The sequence below is a fragment of the Cyanistes caeruleus genome, chromosome 3 (assembly GCF_971803275.1).
Source record: "Cyanistes caeruleus chromosome 3, bCyaCae1.hap1.1, whole genome shotgun sequence".
In the NCBI taxonomy this organism is placed as follows: domain Eukaryota; kingdom Metazoa; phylum Chordata; class Aves; order Passeriformes; family Paridae; genus Cyanistes; species Cyanistes caeruleus.
Window position 1 is genome coordinate 34629091 of NC_141703.1, and position 15023 is coordinate 34644113.

Here is a 15023-nt window from a genome sequence, read left to right on the forward strand (position 1 = left end):
CCTGTGACACTTTTCCAATATGTAATTTTGAGTAGTATGGCCTCAGTTTTGGAAAAATAATTGATATGATAATGAAGATTTCAGACCACCCAAGGTCTGGGTTCCAAATGTTGCTGCAATAAATGGGCCAAGGGAAGGATGAGAATTTTTAGGAGGTTTAGCAAAGAAATAATGTCATGAAATGAAGATGATTAATATGGGAAAGTAAACCCAGGTCATGGAAAGGATTTCTTGGCAAGGCTGTGAAGATTCAGATCGATAACTTCGGGCACAAATGAAATGATAAATCACAAGTATCATGGAAGACCTACACTTGTTCTTTTTAAACTTGAACTTTGCCATTGCAGAAATGAAAGAGCAAGACTCAGTATTTCTGCTGATTTCATAGAATTTAACTTAAATAACTATAATACATGTTTTCCTTATCTTCATATCTCCTTTTCCCAAGTGAATAACTATAAAATGCTGAATTTTTTATTTGGCTGCTAATCAGAAAATAGAAAATCTAACTGAGAAAATGGAAGAGAAGATTAATTAATCCTTGTCCCTTTTTAGAGGTAACAGAATAGATAGAATTACCTGTCATCTGGTTTGTAAGTATAGAATAATACAAAGATTTCATGTGTGTCTTATCTCACCATGAACAGTAACTTGTCACAGAAGAAGATTCCTGAGGGAATCAGAAGAATGGGACAAAAGCCTAAAGGGAGCTACTTTGCACCAGGGACTTAAAAACTGCCCTCATTAATCACACATATTTTTAGCACTATGCACAAGGGAGCAGAAGCACCAAACCAAGTAGTTATAAACTCTCTAAAGCTTTCCCACCTGCTCCTATCTGTAGGTCTTTCATTGCCCAGGTATACAATGGCATGTCTGCTGACCCAAACTAGCCAAAGGGATATTCCACACCACAGAATGTCATGCTCAGACTATAAACTAGGGGGAGTTGGCTGCAGCTGCCAATCACTGCTCAAGGGCAGCCTGGGCATTGGTCAGCAGGTAGCCAGCACTTGTTTTTCTAAGGTTTCATTCCTCTCTCTTTTTGTTGCCTGTTTTGTTACAATTATATTACTAATACTGGTAGAAGTAACATTTTCATTCTACCTCAATGTTTAAACTGCTCTTATCTCAACCCGTGGGTTTACCTTTTTCCCCAATTCTTCTTTCCATCCCACCATGAGAGCATGGCATAATGTGGGTGTGAGAGAGGAGCTGTGCAGTGTTTTGATGCCACTGTGCTTAATTAATTCCATTGATGACACTTCCAATGATTTGATATGAATCAAGATGATGTTCCACGCTATTTGGTTGCAAAATAAGAAAATTAAATATCAAAGGCATGCTAAAATACCTGGTTTAATTTTTTTTTCTTTGCACTAGTGCAGCAGTGCACTAGTTTTACACATCAGTTTAGACGTCTGAGAAGTACTTTTTGTGAGATCTCCATTATGCCCTCTAGGATTCTTGCTTTGCAGATCAACAGCCATAAGAATACAGGATATGACTTGTTAGATGCATAATTTCCATTTAAAATTAAAATAGTGTCAGTACTGACTAAGTCATTCCTGGAATTTATATACATTTCCCAACCCAACTGACAATAACTTCAGCCCTGTTATGCTTCTATGATCTTTCCTTCATTAAAATGTGTAAATAAATGATGTGGTAAATTATCTCATGTCTAACTCTTGTCTTGCTAGTAATCTAGAGGGAGATTAAGCTCTTAGAACAGGGCAGGAAAGACAGAAAATACAAGATGATTAGCTTATCTTCAATTTCACTAACAACATGACATTTTAAAATACATGTTTATTCTTTAAAATACATTTTTCTAATTGCAGAGGAGTGATCCTTTTATGACAATAATCTTTTACCTTGAAGTGGTAAAGAAAAGCACCCTCTAACAAAGGTTCCCACAAATTGAAATTAACCCTGAAGGAGTTCTCCAGAGCCATTACAGAAAGCAAAGGATGGGGGCTTTTTACCTGATTATTTGTATTCTAAATAAAAATAAAAACCCTGCATTGCTCACTCTTATCTTAAAAAATGTAATTGCTTATTCATTCCTCATGAAGATGACTGTTGTTGCCAATAGGCAAATAAAATTAATCACTTTGTCCCAAAGAGTTTATAATCCATGTTTGCATATAATGGATGGGAGAGGGATAAGTAAAATGGAAGAATAACGAGTGCAGAAAAAGGTCCCTGAGGGCCCTTTTTGTTTATTTTGCATATGTCAAGGTAATATGACAAATAAGCATACATCTGTGTTTGTGTGTTGTATGAAGTATACACAGCATGAAATCCTAGTTGTGGTCTGACTAAAGCTGTGGGAAGATGCTCCCTCTGTTCGTGGAAAAAGGACTCGCAGTCAGAGGGGAGAAGCCATGAAAGAATGGCAATAAAAAGCCAGTGAAAAAAAAGCACAAAGTTGGTGGGGAAGAGGAAGGGGAGTAGGGGGAACAGGAATGTGTCCCAGGAGCTGGTATCACAGGAGAGGGAAGCCTCACTCCTGACATGCAATTTAGCTGGAAGAAGTTCTGCAGCAGCAGACCAGTGAATTCCCCAATGACAGTCCCCTCCTGCTGTTGTGGGGAGTGGTGGCACATTCCTCATGCTTCCCAAGAGCCCAGAGCTGCCTAATGTTGGCAGCGTAACAAATTGGTGATGCTGAGCTCAGATGTGCCAAGGTGCTTTACAGAAAAGGATCTCTTGGAGCAATTGTTAAAGGTTTTTTTCAGACAGAAGGAATAAATTGTTCTATATAGATCAATAAAATGCCAATTAAATAATATAATAATAGTCAAGTCACACACAGGGCACTCAGTACAATCTTCTTTGGTGGCTGGAAAACAAACAAAAAATGTTCTGGCAAACCAAATGAAAAAGTGAAAATTAAATACCAGCATCTTTCTTCTATATCTGCACAGGCTTGTTTCTTTAATGAGGAATCCCCCTTTGCTCTCTTATGAAGGAGAGCTCATGAGAACCAGGAAGCCAAACTTCATTTCAGAAAAATACTCCTGTATCAGAGAAAAGGATGATTGTGCACACAAACCCTGGGGAAAAAAAAAAAAAAAAAAAAGGAAAAAGACAAAAACAAAAACAAAAACCTTCCTGGCCATGTTGCCTACAAGAGTAGACATCTGCCTTTGCATTTGAAAATGACCAAGTAGTGCCAGTTGGCATTTTAGGTTGGCAAAATGTGCACAAGTAGGGCACAGGCTCAGAGTGGTTATTAGCCCATTGAAAATGTAATGAAAAATCTGTGCACATGAGTGGCTTAAAGATATTTAAACATGATGATTAAATGTAAAATGACTGTAGTTTAAGAGTCTGTCTCAGTGGACATATCTAGTCTTGTAAAAATTCCAGAGCAACCAGGCTGCTTCCCTAGCTGTAGTTGTAGCTGGTTGTGTAGGCAACTGAGGGAAGTTTGAACAGGCAACATGGGATTGTTCAGGCAACTGAGCATCAGACCAGGGGAATGGTGTAAATAGAAAAGGTGATTTAGCCTTTCTGTGCCCAGCAGGGAAACAAGAAATAAATGCCTCTTCTTGTGGGCCAGGAAGGAGTCCTAGAAGTCCTTGCCTGCCTATGGTAATATCACAGTTTCCAATAGGGTCTGAAGAAGCAGATTTGTAATTGCTCATCAAGGAGCCGAAGGAAGGGACAGACTTCTCTCCTGCTCATTGGTGCTTCCCTGCCATTGAGGTGGGCACCTTTGAGGAACTGTGTGTTTGTGACCTCTACTGCTCATCAGTCTCTCTGAATACCAAGGGTGTGGGAGAAGGGTCTCGAGAGAGGAAAGGATACTGGTTGACATCTAGCTGACTCTCTGAAAGGCTGGATAAGGACAATGACAATGGTTACCTCTCACTCAGAAGTCTAGCAATGACAGTCTGACCAGGACACACTGCTCTCCAGCTTCCCATACCTCCAAAGCGGAAAGTATCCAAGATGGCCAAGGCAGCTTCTTTTCTATAATTTTTTGGGCAGCCATGGGATTGTACTTAAGAGATGGGAGAAAGGTGCAGAAGTGAAGTATTCCGTTGCCTTCAGTTTCCATCACCCCCTGTTACATGCTTTCCTCCCTATGCTCCTGTTAGACGTTTCATGGTTCACTTGGTTCATGCTTTCATGGTTCACAGGGAGCGTGAGGCAACACCTTCCCCATTGGAATGCAGCCGCTGTGCTGTGCCCTCCCTGCTTTGCTCAGAGCACCAAGCCAGCCCCCAAAGGGATGTCTGGCAGCAGATCCACAAGGGATGACCTTCCTTGCACACCTGGACAGAGGCACTTTCTTTTCCTGACTGTGTGATGCAATACAGAAGAGACAGAAACACATCCTTGCCCCGGAGTAGATCCTACAAGGCAAAGGGCTCTCTGCAGTTTGCAACCATCCAGAACACTGCAGTCTCTCACTGGTCAGCCAAAGACCTCTGCATCACATGGAATAGCATAGCAACATCTCTATGAGGTATGGGAGCAATTTACTTCATTATCTAGCTTATTCTCTTGATTAATGCTAAATTAATTTATTTTACCGATTTTGATGGCAACAAATGCAGAAAACAGTACTTTATAATTACACTGCAATCTTGTGCTTTTCTCCAAGTCCTGCAGCCTGTTTCTGAGATGCTGAATAATTTCTGCTTTCAAAGGCCTGAAATTATCTTTCAGGACACAAATCAAAATAATTTTCTCTTTCATCCTTTCTTGTGTCTAATGTTTTTCAATTTTATGCAACATTCTTATAAAGTAATTTATGAAGCTTCTTAGCTTGAACCAGCCCTGCAAAAGCATTTTGGATATTGGATATATTAAAGCATATTAAAACATAAAACATTAATAGAAGTGCCTATCTAAGAGCTGATAGAGATGTTTAGCTGTTGTGCATAGTATTGATTTCACTGCAAACTGTGAAGCTGCTGATTTATTTAAAATTAGTAGAGGAACTAAAATGGAAAACTGAATTTACAAAGAGACGTCATAGTTATGGGATCGAGTGACTGCTGTAAACACCTGAAGAGTGAAAGAACATGCCCAGATCAGATATAGCAAATATTAATTCAAAGGATATTTCACCCTGTAAGTGCATTTTAAACATAGGTTATTTTAAAAAGATATTTTTTTTAAAAAAATATGTAATTTCTTTTTGTTTCTTTTTTAAAAAACTCAAATTTTAAAACATATTTGTCTTCAAGATTTTTTCCTTTTTTCTTCATTCATTAAGAGAATAGGAGTTGAACTTTGATGAAGGTTGTGGATTCTTCCAGCTCAGGATATGCTATGATTCTTCAAGAATGCAAAATTCAAAGTCTGAAACATGTAAGTGCAGGAAAAATCACAAGAAGAGTAATTTAAAAAAAACTATTAAAAAAAGACAATCACACACCAAATTCCCACCTTCTTTCACTGAACTAAACACAGAGAAAAAAATATCACTTTTTGGATGGAAAAAAATTAAATGGCTTAAAAAAGAATTAAGGAAGCTAAAAATGTTCATTTCAGGGATTTTTTTTTTTTTTTACAATTTTTAAGAACACAACTTTTTCCTTTTTTTTTTCTCTTTTTTTTTATTCAAACAGTGTGAGAAGCAGATGTTTTTTTAAACTAGTTTCATTACTTTGTGCTGTAATGGCACAGCCCTGTTCAGTCAGGTGCTGCATTCATTGGGACAAAGTTGCTTAATTTGTAAATCTGACAGTAAAATAAGTTAGCTTTTTTCAGACTGGACAGAAAGGACATAAGTAGGACAAAACATGAAGTCTTTTGACAGACTTTTGGTAGGCAGTTCAAGGCCAATCCTTTCACTGGAAAATCTAATCATTTAACATCAATCTAATTTAGGTTCTGTTGAATATTAAGAGCAAGCCTTAAGTCACTTGAAGGCAAAGAAACTCCTTCATATACACTTAAAAACACTTCATTTACACTTAATAAATAAACTATTGTCCATCCTCTCTGTTTCTAAAAATTCATTCACATGATGTTGTGTCAGTTTGCTTGAAATGGGAGATTCTGGTTTTAAGTGATATTGTGACACTTGCAAATAGGTGATGGCTCTGTCATCATTACAACCCTTATCTAAAAAAATCCCCCAAATCCCCAAACTTTTCTGTAATGAGATTGCATCTTATTTTACAAAAGTTTAAGGAACCTAATGGCCATGAAGGAGGTGTGGTTCTTAGCCAAATCTGTCTGAATAGACTGTTGGCATTGGCGTTTTCTGGACATTCTGTCTACTGGCTGGAATTGAATTGAACTTTAGTTCTACTTATTATTCAATTAATGAAAGAGGGAGGTTGTTGTTGGGTCTCTTTCCCCTTCAAAGGCTTCTGTAGAAATGAAATCTGCTGCTGTGCATCATGAGGTATATTCCTTACTTTGTATTCTTGACCTCTATCCGTCTGCTACCCTCTTCTGAAGATTAGCATAAAATTTTGTTGATATGTTGTTGGCTTTCTGCTGATCTTTCCTTTGGGACAACCTTCCTGAATAAAGCTTTTGAAGATACAAGTAGAATTGGTTTCATTTCAGGGATTAATGACAATTCTAAAAAGACCAATAATAATTTTCTAGGTTGCTTAACTCACTAGAGAGTATCTGAACCACTGACTCACTCCAGGCTACAACTTTCTGCTGAATAATTTTATATGAAAGTTATTTTAAATGTGACCTACAGTATCCCAAAGTACCCCAGGCTCATCTGCTTTTATATTATAAACATCCTGTTTCTTGGAGACAACGTAGTTATGCAACTTTTGAACAAGGATGAAAAAAAAGGTTGAGGCAAACAGCTCTTGTGTCACTGGAGGAAACCTCACACAGAACAGGTAGACGTGATCATGTCAGATGCAAGGCACTTATTTACATGCATGTTACAAGGACTAAAATTTGGCAGGGGTAGAAATTGCAAGTGCTGTCTTCTCTTTTCAAATCTGCCTTTAATATGCAGTATTCTCTAAATAGAAGATATTAGCATGTTTCTAGCCTCAAGAAAATTATAAAGGGGAGCTTGGGTACTCACTGCAAATTATTTCCTGACACTGCAAAGGTCTAGGATTTTTTTTGGCACCAAAGTACTGCTATGCTACCCTGTGATTTGCCTTTTCCCCTTGGTAATTCATAGTGACAGACTTTTAAACAGAATTACATCCCCCTAAGCAGTTTCCCGTTCTCTGGTAATGGGCAGGACAGCACAAACAATAAGGAAACATGACTGGAATACAGACATGGCTGTCCTTGTTTGGCATCCACATGGAGAGAGGTGTTCAGCTTTTTTTTTCTTTCCAACAATGAAAGAACCCCCTGTGCCCTCCATGCATTTTATTTCTGAGGCAAAATCAGTGTGTTTGGGAACATACACAAAGAGGGAAGAAAGTTTAGAAAAGAAGCCCTGAATAGACCACTGTTTCTCAAAGGCTGAAGGTCGCTATTCTCATGAGATCAGACCTTTAAAGCAGCTCAGCTCCTTCACAAACCCATTGTTGCCATGCCAGAATGCTCTCATTGTGGACACGTATTTTATCCAGACTCCCCATCCCTCCTGTCTGTGCTATGAGTTCATAATTGAGAGGCAATATAGCAAAACACCTTTTGAAAGAGCTTCAGAACAGAATGCATTACCGCCACGTATGGCTGTAATAGAACAAAAAGCCTTTCTGAGCATTGATCTTGCTGTGGGGAAAGAAGGAATCATTGTCTTTTACACAAAGAATTGTTAACACGTAGCCTGGAACATGCCAAAGTTATCTTCCTCCAAAATCGGTACGTCTGTAGGGAAGATGACTGCATACTTTTATGTCATTTTACATATACAAACACTTTTCATGGCTTTGAGAAGGAAAACAGAAGATAAGTGTGCAAATACCTGGAAGCTCCTGTGAGGCAATCACAGACATTTACTATTAAAGAACCATTATGTGTTTTGTGTTATTTTGTATGTATCTCCCCCATCTTTTACATACCATAAAAACATAATATCACAGTAACAGATTATGAACTGGTATAGCTTCATCCACTTCCACCTACTTCCATGATAGGATTTACTGTTATAAATTGATAAGACAGGTCTGACTCTATCTAGCCTTAAACCCTTTTTTCCACTTCTTCATCTAGAATGAAACAATTTTTCCATGATACCAGCCAACTATCCAAGACAGCAGTGAAAACTGCAAGAGAGAATTCATAATTAGCCTCTGTGGCTCTATTGCCAACAACATTTTACTCATCAGAGATTCCTTCAGAAGAAATTGTTTTTTGCCCTTGTTTCAGAAGAGGAAGACTCTGATTCTGCTCATAACATTTGTAAGACTCTATGCCATTAATTTATTTTCCCTTTTTGTTATAATTTTTCCATCCTGCAGCACAAGATTCAAATGTGAACTTGCTTATGGTTAGACACACACCCCCTGTGGATTGCATTGCAAGAGTATGGGAAGGTCACATATGGAAGAAAGGAGCAGAATGGGATCAACTGGCACTGAAGCACCTTCCATGAGGAAAAAATTAACAGAAATCTCTTAGGCAGAGCTCTTGTTTTGGATGGAAAACATGGAAGTCAGATTCCCAGACCCTGGTCTGATCAAAGACCCTGGTGTCTCATGGTCAATTTTGAAGTTCTTGGTCCTCCAAAGCTGAACCCAGGCCTCTGAATAAGTCTCTGTTATGGTTAAAACTTGGTCCCTTACAAAGGGAAGGTTTGTTTGAGTCAGGAGCTGTCTGAGTTTGCATTAATGAAACTTTGAGCCCCGTTTTCCAGGTACCTTATTCAGCTCTGCATTGAGATGTCTCTATTACAGGTATGTAGCCCAGAAGACTGTCATAAACGTTAAATGCTGTTACCCTTCACATAAAAAGGATGAAAAAGGCACACTGCTAGATTTCTGTGGTGGTTGAAGTGGAAGGCTAATCTTTCTTTTTTAAATCCTCAAGTCCTTACATCCTGGACACTAGTGTCTCACCTAGACTACAGGTTAGGCAGGACAGATCTCCTGTCATATGATTAACACAAAGTTTAGGAACCGTGGACTATATTTTGACTGGTTTTAGCATACTTTTCCCCTCCTTGCTCCTGACTTAATGGCCAGTTGAAGATGACTGGACCCCAAGCCATATTTTCCCTGTCCCACAGAATTCCTCCCTCCTATTCCCTCTCCTCCTTTTTCTTCAAAAAGGACAAAGTTTGCCATCAGGACATGCAGATGTGGACTTCATAGTTTTGGTGAGCCCTTCCAAGTGGAAAGGCTCTCTAAAAGCCACCTGGTCCAACCATCTGCTCAAAGCAGAATGAATTCTGGCTCAAGGAAACCTTGCTTGGTTTTCTCAGTCCCAGGCTATCTTTAAGCTGCTCTGAGCAGTCTGGTACTGCTCAGAAAGTCTGAGAAGTTTTTTTTTTTCTGAGAGGGAGATTCATCCAGCCCAAAGGCTGGCTATCTGACCGGGACCTCAGAAGGCTTCAGCCTGCCAAAAAGAAATAAGTGCTTTTAAAAGTGAATTGTGTGATTTTCTCCTCTTATTATAGAGCTTGCAGCCTATTTAACTCCTCAGAGAAAAGCTCCTTTCCCAGGTTCAGGGATTTCAACCTAAGCCAAACAAGAAGAAAACACCAAGCTTGCTTGAGAGCACAATGTGGGCAGAGACATAATTAAAGCTAGCTGAGGAACTTCTAAGGTATTTTGGTGAAACAATGCGGTAGCAAATTGGAGGAGAGGATCTCAGGATTGAAATTTGAGAAGAAGACTAACCCAGCACTGAGCTGTAGTTTGTTTCACCATTTTTAGTTAAATGTCTGTTAGTAACTGAAGCTTCACTTTTTCTTTCAGTTTCAGAAGCATAGATCCAGAGAATATTTGCTTCGGTTCCCTGTTTCAGATTTAATGCTAGGATCAGGGCAGTAATTTAAAAGTGCATCAAGCAAACAGAACATGTGAGGATTTACTTTCAAAACAAACAGGACATCAGGAATAATTAGAGCTTCTCACTCTTTTGCAATAAAATAATAATTAGTAAAGGGTGTTGCTCTCCAGGCAGCAATGTCTGAAGCAGGCTTTCAAGAAAATCAGAAGGTTTTGCTTTGTTTACTGTGTTTTCTTCAAAGTGCTTAGCTGGCATTATATTTTCTTTTCTTCTTCAGCTGCCTTCTCCACAGTCTGTTTTATCCCTGACAATTTATTTTTTCCTTCATGGATTGCATCATTCATATTTTTTTATCTCACCCTTTCTTAGAAATTGCTGTCCAACTTCTTGTTTTGTTCCTTAGCAAGCAAACTTATTTCTTACTCTTGTTTTCTTCTCTGTCTTTTATCACTTTCCTATTCCAATTTACCCTTGGTGAGCTCCAGTTACCTAACACAGCCAGACAAGATCTCCCTCTGGGGAACTGCAGACTCCTCTCAGCCTCCACTGACTCTGTGGTGAGCAATGGAGTTACTGGAGTTCAGAGGCTGGTTTCACTAAGACTCTGGAATTTGGAAGTAAACTGGGTGAGGGGAACTTATATTTCTTGTCATACAGACTTTTTGAAGTTTAATCCCTTCTTTCTACTATTTTTCACTTGTATCCTCCAGCTTTCTCCAGATTTTTTTCCTCCAACAGTTCCTACATCCCTTTTAAAACTGTGCCTGCACAGACAGCAAAGCCCCTCTCAAACTTGGGCTGGTTTGAACACTTCACATCTGAACATAATACCTTCTTTCTTTGAAGCATTTATGTTTCAGAGCTTCATCTCTGGCCCTGCAGCAATACTGGGACACCACAGGAGAGCACAGTCTCTGAACTCTGCTACAGTTCCTACACCGGAAAAGTAACTTGGATGCAGTAAGAGCATCTCCTGGTCTTCCTGCATTCACATGTAATTCGGATACATAATTGCAGCCTTTAGAGCAAAAATGTTGCTCTATTTTTCCTTCTTTCAAGTGCCATCTATTTTGCCCAATGTTAGGAATGACCCAAACTCCCATGTGTTAGTCCATTTTTCAGCTGCTAATATCTACCCTTCATGCCCAAAAATATGGGGTTTTTTTGTCCTATTTCTACTCATAGCAGAAGTTAACAAGGCAAAGGCTGTACCAAAAAATTATAATCTGATCTGAACTCATATGATCTATGCTGACAAACAACCATCACTCAGTAACTACCCTCATCCTTTCACACCTGCAGAAGATGAGCAGGGACATCAGGAGTACCCTGCCAGCCCCAGCTTTCCAGAGTCCCTGCTGGCAGCACAGTGTGCTCGCTGCACCTCATCAGCCATATCTGAGAACTTAATACCAAGAAAATAATCAGCTTTGACAGTGTGGGAAGGGAAGAGGTATTTTTATATAAAATTAGACAACAAAAAATTCTCAGAACTGTATGATTGAAGTCAGTAGGAAAGCTGAAAGAGTTTAACCACAGGAGGTTTCCCAATTTCTTGGAATAGAGAGCACCAGGCTTTCACAACATCACATAGCTTCTAGGGACCTTCTACTCCCAAAAGAATCACCAATGATGTGGTCAGAATATGTCAAAATCTATATTATGTAAATGTAGATTTAAAGAACTCAAAACCAGGATGTGAATTCAAGAGCAGCTAAACTAAATTCTTACCAGACCCTACTCCCCATTCCCTCCCTCTCCTCCTGCCCTGAGAAGGCTAATTCAGACACAAATCAACTGCTTACAGGTTGTTTCAGTCCTCATGGTTGTATGAGGACTGAAAAGTCACCACAGGGAAAGTCCAGACACTCTGGTCAGGAGCACCTTTGTAATGTGCTAGAGACCAAGTTCCCTTGGAAAGAGAGGAATCTCCAGAGTGAAAGTAGGGAATTCCTTTGTTCCCTGGCTATACTTGGATGCTGAGCTACAGCACAAGCCTCTAACGTGGTTTAAAGCCAGAGTCTTTATTGCTTTCTGAACTACATTTCTAATAGGAGCCTTGCTAATTTCTCATTTCTGTTGCAATTCTAGTCAGTGCAAGAAATCTTTGCTAGTGGAAGGCTTGCCCAGGGCTGTCATTCCTAAAAATCCTTCAACAGTTTTCGCAAGTAACCAGCATTCACCAGAATACAGACTGCACTCCAGAAAGTGTGATGTTAAATATGTCAAAGAACTGAGGTTTACAAGAAGCCACTCATGTCATCAATCTCAGGTCCATTGCAGCATATTTAGCCACCTCTGCTCTAATGGAACTCCAGGTTTAAAAATACTTAAATTTCTTTAATTCTCCTCATCCTATTAAAACTATTCCTGGGACAAAACTCCAGATCCCAAGTAAATTTCTACTGTTGTTCAGCCTTATTTATCCATCACTGAATTATTGCTCTTTGTGGTGGTACCCCTGTACAGCTAAAAATACCCCTGTATTTTAACTTAACTCTTCATTTTTGCCACAGTGTTTAGAGATAGAGTTTCTCTACAGAGAGACAGGCACTGTGCTGTTTCAAAGAGACACTCCTGTATCCAGTGCAGCTGGGATGTGTTTAGACACCTATTATCTGTGTCTCACCTGGCACAGATGCTGTTTGTAATTATCTGTATTCTTTTGGAGGAAAGAGGGAAGGAGAACACACAGAGAAAGAGTGTAATGATCATCCTTTGTAAAATCCCTTGCTTTTGTATTAACTCAATATTTTTTGCCAGGGACATTTAATTTGGGCTTGATTGCTCCTTGTGTCTTCTGCAGTTTCTTTTCATGCTCTGAACATGGGAGGCTTTTGGATGCCCAGGGCAGGCAGATACCCTTCAGCTCTCTACCAGCCACTGCCCTGCACAGCTTTCCTGCCAGCAAGCAAAATGTCTCAGATCTGGCTGCTCTAGCACTATGCTCCAGTGAAAACAAACCAAACAACCAACCAAACAAAACCGCTAAAATAAGACATGGATTAGTAGCATAATATCAAAAATATCCCACTAAAAATTGTCCTGCTGAGGACTTGTCTAAATTTAGGAGCAGCCTAACTCATTAGAAGACTCCCTGTGTCACCTGGGATTCCCTCAGGCACCCAGAGCTCTGCTAAAGTGCGTGACATGGACCTTCTCCATCTTGACAGTTGATGCTCCTCTATGAACTTTTTTACCCAGGAATTAGGCACATCCACGCTTAAATCTTCTACAGTCTGAACTATATTCTGAGCTCTCCTGTTTCTCTTGTAAAGTTTGGACCCCCACAACAGGCACTGGGACTGTTTTGCTCAAAAATTACCAAGCTCACCACCTCTTCAGTGTTAGGGGAGTGAGTTCCCCCTCTTTCCTCGCTCTCCCAATATATCTCCCTCTTTCCAGGAGCACAGCCCAAACAACAAAGGATTTAGTGCTCTGGGCAGGTGGGCTCCTCTTTCACAGCCACTGCTGAAGTTCTGCCAGGCTGCAGAGCAACACAATATGGGGAACATCACAGTACAGGAGAAAAGCAAAGCAGTAAGTCTGCAGCTCTGCAGCCTCCCGAACATGCATTCACCTGCATCAGGGAGATGCCAGCCCTGCTGCTTCCTGTTGTCTGGAGCAACAATCAGCACACATTTATTTTAAGCTTGTATTTACTTTCATTGTTACTAAGAGAATTCACACTCTATCTTAACCACATCTCACCCCACCAGACTCACCGTTTTTTTCTAACACCTACACAGAAGATTTCTTAGTTTTTGTTTCATGTCCAGCAACATTCGGGCCACTTAAATCCCATAAAAAAGGAACTAAAAACCTGTCCTGCTCCATGATTTCCTCTGCACAGCTATCTCCATTCCCTGGGATTGAAAGCTCTTTTTTCCTTTTGCCAAGAAGATTTCTTCAGGCCCATAGCTGTCAGTAAAGCTTTTTCATTGATTAATATAATGAAGTTAAACTGAGAACAATTAGTCTCAAGACCAGTAATTGTTTGGGGTTTTTTTTAGACCCATAGAAGGCTTTATGAGCTGCAAGCCTGCCTGTTTCTCCCCACAGCCATACCAGCTGGTCTGGAGAACGATGTGTACTTCATCTCACTCCTGTTTGCGATCCCGACAGCTATAGTACAGGCTCATCTCAAACACACAATTTTTAACTGTGTTTCATAACTTGATGTGCATTTCTGGGGAGGTGGATGGAAGAGATGGCAAGAGGCAGCTATTATTTTGCCTGGCAGGGGGAAGGTGGAAAGCAGGCCAGCTGCAGGTAGTCAGGGTGGAAAGCTGCTGCTGTGCCATTTTAGAATTGGCAATTTGCAATCAGGAGAGACATTTTTTTCTATCCTGCCAGCTGGAGGCTCTTGGCAATGTGGTTATGTTTTTAGAAACCAAACAAATCAATCTTTCTTAGTTTTCCCCAGAGTTTTGGATTTTACCTCATGAGATTTGATCTAAAGCTTTTTATCGCATCTGACTAACAAAAGACTTATTAAAAATGAAAGAGGACACAAGAAAAATAGGAGGAAGTACAAGTGTTCATCTGTATTCAGCAAACCAACTGTTTTGAACATATGAAAACCAAATGGTTCTGAATGGATCCTCCATTCGTGAAATAACCATTTTACAAAGGCATAAAGTTACCACTCCAGTTTAAGTCCCTGTAAAGAAGCACAGGAGTTTGAGTTGTTTTGTAGTACTGTACATAAAAAATCTGTCCTTCTTGTCTTTAGACAAGATCTGTCCATCTTTGATGGATGGTTTGAACTTAGGGTATATGACCATTTGTTCAGCAATAGAGGACTAGTTTTGGTTTTCTATTTTTAAAATATATTTTAATGTCTTTTCTCTGGAGATTACACAGATAATGATTTTCTGATTGCAATGGATTGAACTAAAAGGCTTTTGCTTAGCATTGGTGTTTATGAAAAAACTTTCAAACATGGAGACCATTTGTCATGGTCTTTATTTCAGAGAAAAATTAGACTTCTAACTCGTGCTGTGTACTATACCTACTGAGGTGTGATTTCAAATCCTTTTTGTCACCTGTCCCCCTTTTGCAGCTCAACACACTGTAGCACCAAGTCAGCAAAGCATATGCAGAAATTTGAACATATGCTTAAAAAAATTAACTTATTAGAATATACTCAAACA

At 39.5% G+C, this 15023-nt stretch overlaps 1 long non-coding RNA gene across 1 annotated transcript; it reads right to left on the reverse strand.

Moving 5' to 3' along the window:
* Positions 1-3957: 3957 nt before the first annotated feature.
* Positions 3958-13790, reverse strand: LOC147654075 (uncharacterized). Its single transcript, XR_015284413.1, has 2 exons — positions 13593-13790; positions 3958-5325 (listed from the first exon to the last, which is right to left on the reverse strand). It is a non-coding gene; the product is annotated as an uncharacterized LOC147654075 (long non-coding RNA).
* Positions 13791-15023: the final 1233 nt, after the last annotated feature.